Source organism: Cetorhinus maximus, chromosome 21 (assembly GCF_964194155.1).
Source record: "Cetorhinus maximus chromosome 21, sCetMax3.hap1.1, whole genome shotgun sequence".
Taxonomy (NCBI): domain Eukaryota; kingdom Metazoa; phylum Chordata; class Chondrichthyes; order Lamniformes; family Cetorhinidae; genus Cetorhinus; species Cetorhinus maximus.
The window spans coordinates 33,798,684-33,809,246 of NC_135899.1; the positions used below are offsets into that span (position 1 = coordinate 33,798,684).

Here is a 10,563-nt window from a genome sequence, read left to right on the forward strand (position 1 = left end):
TTGGGGGGTGGATGTGAGAAGTGGGTGTTGAGTGGGAGATTGGAGGGGTGGGTGTGTGTGAGTTTAGGTCAGTGTTAGGAGGGGAGATGGGGGGGTGGAGGGGAGATTGGAGTGGTTGGGTGGAGTTTGAAGGATTTGAGAAGGGGGTTGAAGGAGGGGGGATGAGGGGGTGAAATGGCTGCGATCCTGGTCCCCGGTGCTGAGATTTACAGGTGCGCACCTCCAATTCCAATTCCAATCCTACGCACGTGACAACCACTCGGGCTCGGGCTTTCTCAGATTAAAGGCTCTGAACGCTGGACGCCAACCGCCGCTGCGCGAGTCAGAAGATCAACTGTCATCAGTCAGCGTGGAGCAGGTGGTGAAGGGAGGTTGCCGGGGGGTTGATGTAGGGAGATTAGGGAAGCGGTTCATGGGGGAGATTTTGGGGGGTGGTGGGGGAGGAGCAGGGGGGTGTGATGGGGGGTGGATGGGAGTTGGGGTGGGGGCGGAGACTGCGGGTGATTGGGGAGGTGAAGTGGGGAGATGAGTGGGTTTATGGGGAGATTGATGCAGGTGAGGGATAGATTTCGGGTGGGTGGGGGGATATTGGGTGTGTGGGGAGTGCGATTAGGGGGGAATGATGGGTGGGATTGATGTGGGTAGATTGGGGGGGTGGGCTGGACTGAGGGTTTGAGGGAGTGGGGACGGGGTAGACGGCTTTAAACGGCTGAGATCCTGGTCCCTGCCGCCCGGGGCTGGGATTTGCAGGTGCAGCACCTCCAATTCCACTCCCGCCCACGTGACAGCCACTCGGGTTCGCGCTTTCTCAGATTCTAACTCCCGAACGTTGACCGCCAACCGCCGCTGTGCGAGTCAAAGATCAACTGTCATTAGGTACCGTGGAGGAGGAGGTGGATAGGAGGTTGGCGGGGGAGATTGGGGCGGGAGGTTGGTGGGTGCTGATTGGTGGGGATCGATAGGGGAGATTGGGGAGTAATTGGGGGGTTTGAGTGGAGGGTGGTGTGGAGATTGGGGGAATACACGGGGGTTGATTGGGGGCGGTCGATGGGGGGTTTGGGGATGGTTGATGAGGGAAGATTCAGGGAGATATGGGAGATTGGGGGGGCTGATGGGGGGAGATTAGTTGGATTGATGAGGGGATGAGAGGAGATTTGGTGGGGAGATTGCAGAGACGATTGGGGGTGGTGACGGGGTGAGATTGGAGGGGAGATTGGGGGAGTGCTCTGGGGTGGGTGTGTGATTAGGGGGTCTGAGGTGGGGAGGCGACTGGGGGGTTGAGGGGCAGATTTGGAAGGAGATTGAGAGTTTGGGGGAATGATTGGGATTGACTTGAGGTTGATGGGGGAGATTGGGTGGGGGGTTTTGGGGGGTGATGGGGAGATTGGGGTGGGTGGGGGGGTGGTGATGAGGGAAGGGGGTGTGCTGGGGCCTTTGGGGGGTATATGGGGGAGTTGCCGGGAAGATTGGGGGTGGGGCGAGCATGGAGGGCGGTTAGATTCCCAGGGTGGGGAGGATTCTGGGGTGTGGGGAGGGAGTTTGGGGGCGTGATGGGTAGTGTTTGGGGGAGGTTGATGGAGGGGAGATGGGGGAGTTAATGGGAGCATATTGGTGGGGTGATGTGGGGTGAATGAGGGTGGTGGAGGTGTGGGTTGGGTGGTTGGGGGGAGACTGGGGATGTGGCGGGGATTGAGGTGGGTTGGGGGGGTTGAGGGCGGTGGGTGAGCGGGGGGAGATTCCGGAGGTGTGGTTAGCGAACGGGGAGGGGGGTGGGTGATGATGGGAAATTAGGGGGCGCTGTTGGGTGGAGATTTGGGGGTTTGATGTGCGGGCATTGGGGTGGGTTTGATGGGGGCTGATTGCGGTGGGTGATGGGCGAGATTGGGGGGGAAATTCGGTGGGAAGAGACTGGGATGAGATTTGGGGGTTTGATGGGGGAGATTGTTGGGGGTGATTGGGTTACTGATGGGAAGCGATTGTGACGGTTGATGGGGGGTGAGTGGGGTATTGATGGTGGGTGATTGGGGGGATGATGGGGGGCTATTGGTGGGGAGATTGCAGGGGTGATGGGGGTGATTGCTGGGTTGATGGGGTGAGATTGGGGGTGTGATGGTGGAAATTGTGGGGGTGATTTGGGGATGGGAGGGAGATTGGGGGGGGTGATTCGGGGATGGGAGGGAGATTGGGGGGTGATTCGGGGATGGGAGCGTGATTGGGGGGGTGGTTCGGGGATGGGGGGGGAGACTAGGGGTGTGGGGAGTGAGATTGGTGGGGTGATTGGGGGGGCTGGGGTGAGGAGAATGTGGAGGGCGAGGTGGAGATTGGGGCCATGAGGGTGGAGATTTGGGTGGAGGTTGGGAGTGATCGGGGGAGATTGGGGGGCTGATGGTGGAAATTGGGGTGGGTCGGGGTCATGATGGGGGAAGGGTGCATTATGGGGGGAAGATTGGGGGTGCGGGGAGCATGTAGTGTGGGTAGGGGTTCGTGATGGGGAAGGGGGGGGGCATTTTGGGGGGGTTGGCGGGATGATTAGGTGTGGGGGGAGCATGTGGGGTGGGAGATTCTTGGGTGTGTGGAGGGAGATTGGGAGACTGATGATGGGATAAGGGGAGAGATTGGGGGGTGGTTTGGGGGAGGTTGATGGGAAGATTGGGGGGAGGTGAGGGGGGATGGGGGGTTTGAAAGATTGGTGGGGAAGGGGTAGAGTGGGTTAAACGGCTTCAATCCTGGTTCCGGCCGCCCGGGTCCGGGATTTATAGGTGCAGCACCTCCAATTCCAATTCCGCCCAAGTGACAGCCGCTCGGGCTCGCGCTTTCTCAGATTCGAACACCCGAAAGTTGGACGCCAACCGCCGTTGTCCGCGTCAGAACTACAACTCCCATCAGGCACCGTTGAGGAGGAGGTGATAGGAGATTGGCGGGGTTGTTGGAGGGGAGATGGGGGAGATTGGGTGTGGAGTTTGGGGGGTGGATGGGGAGTTTTGGGGGAGATTTGGGGTGTGGGGAGGGAGATTGGGGGGGTTGATGGGGGCAGATCGGTGGCTGGGGTGGGAAAGGAGGTTGAAGGAGGCGAAAGGCGTAGAATGGGTTAAACGGCTACGATCCTGGTCCCCGCTGCCTGGGGCTGGGATTTACAGGTGCAGCACCTCCAATTCCAATTCTGTCCGCGTGACAGCCGCTCGCGCTTTCTCAGATTCAAACTCCCGAATGTTGGACACCAACCGCCGCTGTGCGAGTCAGAAGATGAACTGTCATCAGGCACTGCGGGAGAGGAGGTGATGGGAGATTGGGGGCGCGGGAGATGGGGATAGTTTGGGGGGAGGTTGATGGGGTAAGATTGGGGAGGTTGATGGGGGGTAGTGTGAGGAGCTGAAGTGGGGAGATTGGGGCAGTTGATGGGAGATTGGTGTGGGTGGGATGGAGATGGGGTGGGTTGGGGTGTGATGGGGTGAGTTGGGGTGATTATTGGGGATGTGTTGGGTGGAAATTGGGGGTTTGATTGGAGGGGACATTAGGATGGGTGTTGATGGGGGGAGATTGGGGGCGTTTGATGGGGGGAGATTGGGGGCGTATGATGGGGGGAGATTGGGGGCGTTTGGTGGGGGTAGATTGGGGGCGTTTGATGGGGGTAGATTGGGGGCGTTTGATGGGGGTAGATTGGGGGCGTTTGATGGGAGATTGGGGGGCTTTGATGGGGGGGTTGGGATGGGTTAGATGGGGGTTTTGGGGTGGTTAATGGGGGAGATTGGGGTGGGTGATGGGGGATAAATGGGTGGGGAGTTTGGGGAGGTGGTGGGCATAATTGTGGGGTTGGGGGGAGTGTTTGTGGGAGATTGGGGGGCTGATGTGGGGATATTAGGTGGATTGATGGGGGGTGAGAGGAGATTTGGTGGGGAGATTGCAGAGATGATTGGGGGTGGTGACGGGGTGAGATTGGGGGGATGATGGGGGAGATTGGGGGAGTGCTTTGGGGTGGGGGTGAGATTAGGGGGGCTGGGATGGGGAGGCGATTGTGGGGTTGAGGGGCAGATTTGGAAGGAGATTGAGAGTTTGGGGGTATGATTGGGATTGACTTGAGGTTGATGGGGGAGATTGGGTGGGGGGTTTTGGGGGGTGATGAGGAGATTGGGGTGGGTGGGGGGGGTGGTGATGAGGGAAGGGGGTGTGATGGGGCCTTTGGGGGGTTTATGGGGGAGTTGCTGGGAAGATTGGGGGTGGGGCGAGCATGGAGGGCGGTTAGATTCCCAGGGTGGGGAGGATTCCGGGGTGTGGGGAGGGAGTTTGGGGGCGTGATGGGTAGTGATTGGGGGAGGTTGATGGAGGGGAGATGGGGCAGTTGATTGGAGCAAATTGGTGGGGTGATGTGAGGTGAATGAGCGTGGTGGGGGTGTGATTTGGGGGGTTTCGGGAGACAGGGGATGTGGCAGGGATTGAAGGGGGTGAGTGGGTGGGGGTAGATTCTGGAGGTGTGGGGAGCAATCCGAGGGGGGGTGGGGTTGATGGGGTGAGATTAGGGGGTTTTGTTGGGGGGAGATTTGGGGGTTTGATGCGGGGGGATTGGGAGGGGGTTGATGCGGGGGATTGGGGTGGGTGATGAGGGGAGATTGGAGGGGAAATTGGGTGGGGTGAGATTGGGGGTGATGGGTGGAGATTTGGGGGTTTGATGGGGGAGATTGGAGGATTGATGGGGGTGATTGGGGGGATTGATGGGGGAGATTGGGTGGGTTGATGGGTGATTGGATTATTGATGGGGAGTGATTGTTGGGGTTGATGGGGTGAGATTGGGGGTGTGATGGAGGAGATTGAGGGGGTCATTCGGGGATGGGGGAGATTGGGGGTGTGGGGAGTGAGATTGGTGGTGTGATTGGTGGGGGTTGGGGTGAGGAGAATGGGGAGGGTCGGGTGGAGATTAGGGTGGTGAGGGGGGAGATTTGGGTGGAGATTGGGAGTCTAGGGGTATGATCGGGGGAGACTTGGAGTTGCTGGGAGGTGATTGGCCGGGTGATGGGGGAGATTAGGTGGGGAGTTTGGGGGTGATCGGGGGAGATTGGGGGGGGGGGGCTGATGGTGGAGATTGGGGTGGGTCAGGGGTCGTGATGGGGGAAGGGGGAGCATTATGGTGTTAGATGGTGAGCTTGGTGAGAAGATTGGGGGTGCAGGGAGCATGTGGGGTGGGTCGGGGGTTGTGATGGAGGAAGGGGGGCATTATGGGGTTTATATGGGGGGGTTGGTGGGAAGATTGGGGGTGAGGGAGCATGCGGGGTGGGAGATTCTGGGATGTGGAGGGCAGGGTGGGTGGGAAGGATTCGTGGGGTGGGGGGGGGGGTTTGGGGGAGGTTGATGGGGTAGATTGGTGGGAGGCTAATGGGAAGATTGGGGGGAGGTGGGGCGTATAGGGGGGTTGAAGGATTGATGGGGAAGGGGTAGAGGGGGTTAAACGGCTGCGATCCTGGTTCCCGCCGCCCAGGGCTGGGATTTACAGGTGCGCACCTCCAATTCCAGCCCCGCCCACGTGACGGCCGCTCGCGCTTTCTCAGATTCAAACTCCCGAACATTGGACGCCAACCGCCGCTGCGCGAGTCAGATCAACTGTCTTCAGGTACCGCGGAGGAGGAAGTGATGGGAGGTTGAAGGGGGTGATGGAGGGGAGATTGGGGGGGTTGATGGGGGGAAATTGGGACTGGTTAATGGGGTCAGTTTTGTGGGTGTTTGATGGGGAGATTGGGGGGCTGATGGAGGGAGATTGGGGGGTGATTCAGGGGTGGGGGTTGCGATTGGGGATGTGGGGAGGGAGATATGGGGAGTGCTGGGGTGAGGAGAATGGGAGGGTGGGGTGGAGATTGGTGGGGTGATGGAGCATGTTGGGGGAGGGTTTGGGGGAGATTGAGGTGCTAGGGGGGAGACTGGGAGCTGTTTTGCCTGTGGCAGGGAGATTGGAGGAGTTGATGGGGTGAGATTGGGCAGGTTGATGGGGTGACATTGGGGTGAGTGTTGATGGGGGAGATTGGGGTGGTTGATGGGGGGTGGATGAGATGGGGGAGATTGGGGGGCTTTGATGGGGTTTTGGGGTGGGTGATGGGGGATAAATGGGTGGAGATTGGGTGGGGAGTTTGGGAAGGTGGTGGGCAAGATTGGAGGGTTTGTGGGAGATTGATGGGGGAGATTGGATGGATTGATGGGGGGAGATTTGATGGATAGATTGTGGGAATGATTGGGGGCGGCGGTGGAGGAGATTGGGGGAGTGCTTTGAGGTGGGGGGAGATTGTTGGGGTGATTGTGGGGTGGGGGGGGGGAGATTGGGAGGGTGAGGGGCAGATTTGGAAGGAGATTGGGAGGCTGGGGGTATGATTGGGATTGACTTGAGGTTGATAGGGGAGATTGGGCGGGGAGTTTTGGGGGGTGGTTGGGGGAGGTTTGGGGGGTTGATGGGGGAGATTGAGGTGGGTGGGGGGTCATAATGGGGGAAAGGGGCGTGATGGGGCCTTTGGGGGTAGATGGGGGAGATTGGGTGGGGAGATTGTGGGGTGTGATGGAGGAGATTGGGGGGCTGATTCGGGGATGGGGGGAGACGGGGTGTGGGGAGTGAGATTGGTGGACTGATTGGGGGGCAGCTGGGGTGAGGAGAATGGGGAGGGTAAGGATGAGATTGGGGCTGTGAGGGGGGAGATTGGGAATTTGGGGGTGTGATCGGGGGGAGACTTGGAGTTGCTGGGGGGTGATTGGCGGGGTGATGGGGGAGATTGGGCGAGTAGTTTTTGGTTGATCGGGGGAGATTGGGGGGCTGATGGAGATTGGTGTGGGTCGGGGTCATGATGGGGGTGGGGGGAGGCATGTGGGGTGGGAGATTCTGAGGTGTGTGGAGGGCAGGATTCTGTAGGTGTGGGAAGGGAGATTGGGGGACTGATGGGGGAGATTGGGGGGTGTGAGGGGGGGAGATTGGATGGGGAGATCAGCAGGAGATTGGGTGGTGGGGTGATGGGGGAGATTGGTTGGGGGTTGATGCGGGAGATTGGGTGGGGAGGATGGGGGGAAATGGGGGTGTGGTGAGGGGAGGGGGTTTGGGAGATGGTGAGGGGAGGGGGTTGGGGGAGTGATGGGGGGTGGGTGGGGAGGCTGGGTGGCTGATGGGAGAGAGTGGGGGCAGAGTTGGGGGTGATGGTGGGAGAGCGGAGGGGTGAAGGGGGAGAGTGGGTGAGGTGAAGGGAGGTTGGGGGCATGATCAGGGGAGATTGGGTGGGGAGGTGATGGGGAGAGGTTGGGGGGCATGATAGGGGGTGATTGGGTGGGGAGTTTGGGGGGAGAATGGGGTGGGGAGGTTAGTGAGGGGTGGGGTTACAGGGTCGGGGTGCTTGGTAGGGGTGGGGGTACTGGGTCCCAGCTGTTCACTATATATATATATATATATATATATAAATGATTTGGATGTGGGGACCAAATCTAATATTTCCAAGTTCGCGATGAAACAAAGCTAGGTGGGAATGTGTGTTGTGAGGACGGTGTAAAGTGGTTGAAGGAGGATTTGGATAGGCTTAGTGAGTGGGCAAGAACATGGCAGGTGGAATATAATGTGGAAAAATGTGAGGTTATCTACTTTGGTAGAAGGAACAAATATGCAGAATATTTCCTATATGGTAAGAGATTAGAAAGTGTAGATGTACAAAGGGACCTGGGTGTCCTTGTCTATAAGTCACTGAAAGCTAACAAGCAGGTGCAGGCAATTAGGAAGGCTAATGGAATGTTGGCCTTTATTGCAAGAGGATTTAAGTACAGGAGTAGTGAAGTCTTGCTTCAATTGTATAGAAGCTTTGTTAGACCGTGCCTGGAGTACTGTGTGCAGTTATGGTCTCCTTACCTCAAAAATTGCCATAGAGGGAGTGCAAGGAAGATTCACCAGACTTGTTCTGGATATGGCTGGACTATTTTATGAAGAGAGATTGGACAAACTGGACCTGTATTCTCTTGCGTTTCGAAGAATGAGAGGTGATCTCATTGAAACCTACAAAATATGTAAAACAATAGATAGGGTAGATGCAGGTAAGATGTTTCCCATGGTTGGGGAGTCTGGAACCAGGGGACACAATTTCAAAATAAGGGGGAAGCTACTTAGGACCCAGATGAGGAGAAATTTCTTTATGCAGAGGGTTGTGAATCTTTGGAATTCTGTACCCCAGAGGCCGTGGAAGCTCAGTCAGTGAGCATGTTTAAGGTAGAGATTGTAGATTTCTGATTTAACAATAACGTAAAGGGTTGTGGGGATAGTGTGGGTAAAAGGCATTGGTGTTCGATCAGCCTTGATCATATTGAATGGCGGAGCATGCAAAGGGCTGAATGACCATCTGTTCCTATGGAGGGTTGAAGGGGGGATGGGGGGCAGAGGGATGGGAGGGTGAAGGAAGTGGGGGATGGTGAGCTGAAGGGTGGGTGGGAGTGAAAGAGAGGGGATGGGGTGAAGGCGGGGGTTTGGGTAAAGGAGGGGGTTGGGTGGGTGAAGGAAAGGGGAATGGGATTGATGGAGGGGGTGACTGGGTAAGGATGGGGTGTGAATGAGAACCGGGAGGAGCTGTCAATCAGAAATTCCCTGCCCCTTTCTCTGTGATTGGCAGAGTGATTGACATGTTAATTGTGGGCAGGCTGTCAATGTATTTCTGTCCCCAGTTAGCTGAGGTGTGAATCAAAGAGCCCACGCACTCTGCCCATTCTCTCCACTTCCTCTTCACAGCTGGTTCACTTCCTGTAGGGACTGAAAACCAAGTGAGGAGACGTTGAGTGAAGGAACAGAATTTGTAACAATTACATCACATAATACCCACACTAATGTTCAGAACTGAATATCCAGGGTGAAGGAAGATTCTTGTGATGTAACGTCTCTGGACAGTGTCCTGGTGGTGGAGGGAGTGGGTCTAATGGTAGCTGCTCTGATTAGGGGACCGGCTGTGTTCCTGATCCTGTCGGGACTCGTCAGTGTTGTAGATGTTCCCATCCACATGAGTGGTGAATATTCCATCATACTCCTGACTTGAGTCTTCTCAGTAGCAGGGAGGATTTGAGTGGTCGGGGGGTGAGGTCTCCCAGCGCCTCAGTAGGATGCCAAGTTTGATCATCCACTCGATATATTTGGCTGAAGACACTTTAACATTGTGCTGGGCTCCAACTTGATTGAGAATGGAGGTGTTCATGGGCTAGCCTTCTCCTTGGTTGTCCACAATTCTTGACAAGAATTCATCTATTGGTTGTGAGGCTGTTTAGCTCTGTTTATTACCTTCTACTCTTTGCTTTAGTCTGCATGTAGCCCTCTGTAGTACATTCACTAGGTTCAAACCTGAACTCTAAAGTACAGCCAGTGCTGCTCCTGACATGTCTTCTATTGGTTGATGATAAACATGGAATGAGGGCTGTGAGATTGTGGGAGAATCCAATCCTACTGCTGCTGATGGCTCACTGCATCTCATGAATATCCAATTTTGGGATCTGTCCTTAATCTGCTTCCCTACTGATGATTAACATAGTTTTGAAGTACTCCATTCAATAACCATCTATTGCATGAAAATCCTTGGTGCTCTTTAGTGATATTGGTCTGCAGTGCAGCTTCCCACCACTAGATGTGCTGTGTCAGGAGGACTCCCCTATTATAAAGCTGGAAAGGGACATGGGGTCAAGTGAGGGGTCAGGCAAGGGATGTAGCATCAGGTGAGAGGCCAAAGACTGGCAGAGTGGTCTCGCGAGGAATGAAGATCACTCCCAAAGTCACTTTCCCAGCCATAGAGTCAGTCACTCCCCAAGTCACTGTAGGCAAATGTAGCAGGTTACCTTCCCTGAAGAACAATATTTGGGTTTTAGGACAAACTGAAAGTTTTCATATTTTTATTTTGATTCTATTCCACAAATTCCAAAATTTATTAAATTCAGTTTCACAACATGGAGCGGTTGAGGTGAATAGCATAGATACCTTTAAGGGGAAACTAGATAAGCACACTAGGGAGAAAGGAACAGAAGGATATTCTGATAGGGTGAGATGAAGGACGAGAGGAAGCTCATGTGAAGCATAAACACCAGCACGGACTAATTGGGCTGAATGGTCTGTTTCTGCACTGTAATTCTATGTGTGTAACTTTCCGTGGTTGGATTTGAGCTCTCCATCTCTGTATTGTTAATCCAGCACCATAGCAATTCAGCTGTCATACCTGGAGACACATTTATTGAAATGTCTTTATGCCTTCTTAAGACCTAGGCTTTTCCCTTGCGACTTTTTTGACTTTGCAAGACTTCATATTTCTATTCTTTTCTGATTCTTACTCCAATGACTGCCAGGGCATGACTGGCCAGGCCATTGGTCCTGATTGTCACTGAGCTGATTTAATTGGTTTTTAATTACATCTTCCAGTTGATGACAACCAATTCAAAAGGATAACAACGTAACACCCATAAAGAATAATGGCTTCTTTACTCTACCAGGTTTAATCTGATTTTGAACAAAGTCCTTTTCATTAGGACTAGATACCTCAGTGTCTTGGTGTTCCTATCTCATAGGGTTTTCTTGCAATGTCCTCATACTTTAACTGAAAA

The 10,563-nt window shown here is 55.1% G+C and overlaps 2 protein-coding genes across 2 annotated transcripts in view; one reads left to right on the forward strand and one right to left on the reverse strand.

Moving 5' to 3' along the window:
* The window catches only part of LOC144695212 (uncharacterized), a 303,141-nt gene that overhangs the window by 287,238 nt on the left and 5,340 nt on the right, over window positions 1–10,563 (forward strand). The window lies entirely within an intron of this gene.
* The window catches only part of LOC144695200 (uncharacterized), a 177,647-nt gene that overhangs the window by 161,918 nt on the left and 5,166 nt on the right, over window positions 1–10,563 (reverse strand). The window lies entirely within an intron of this gene.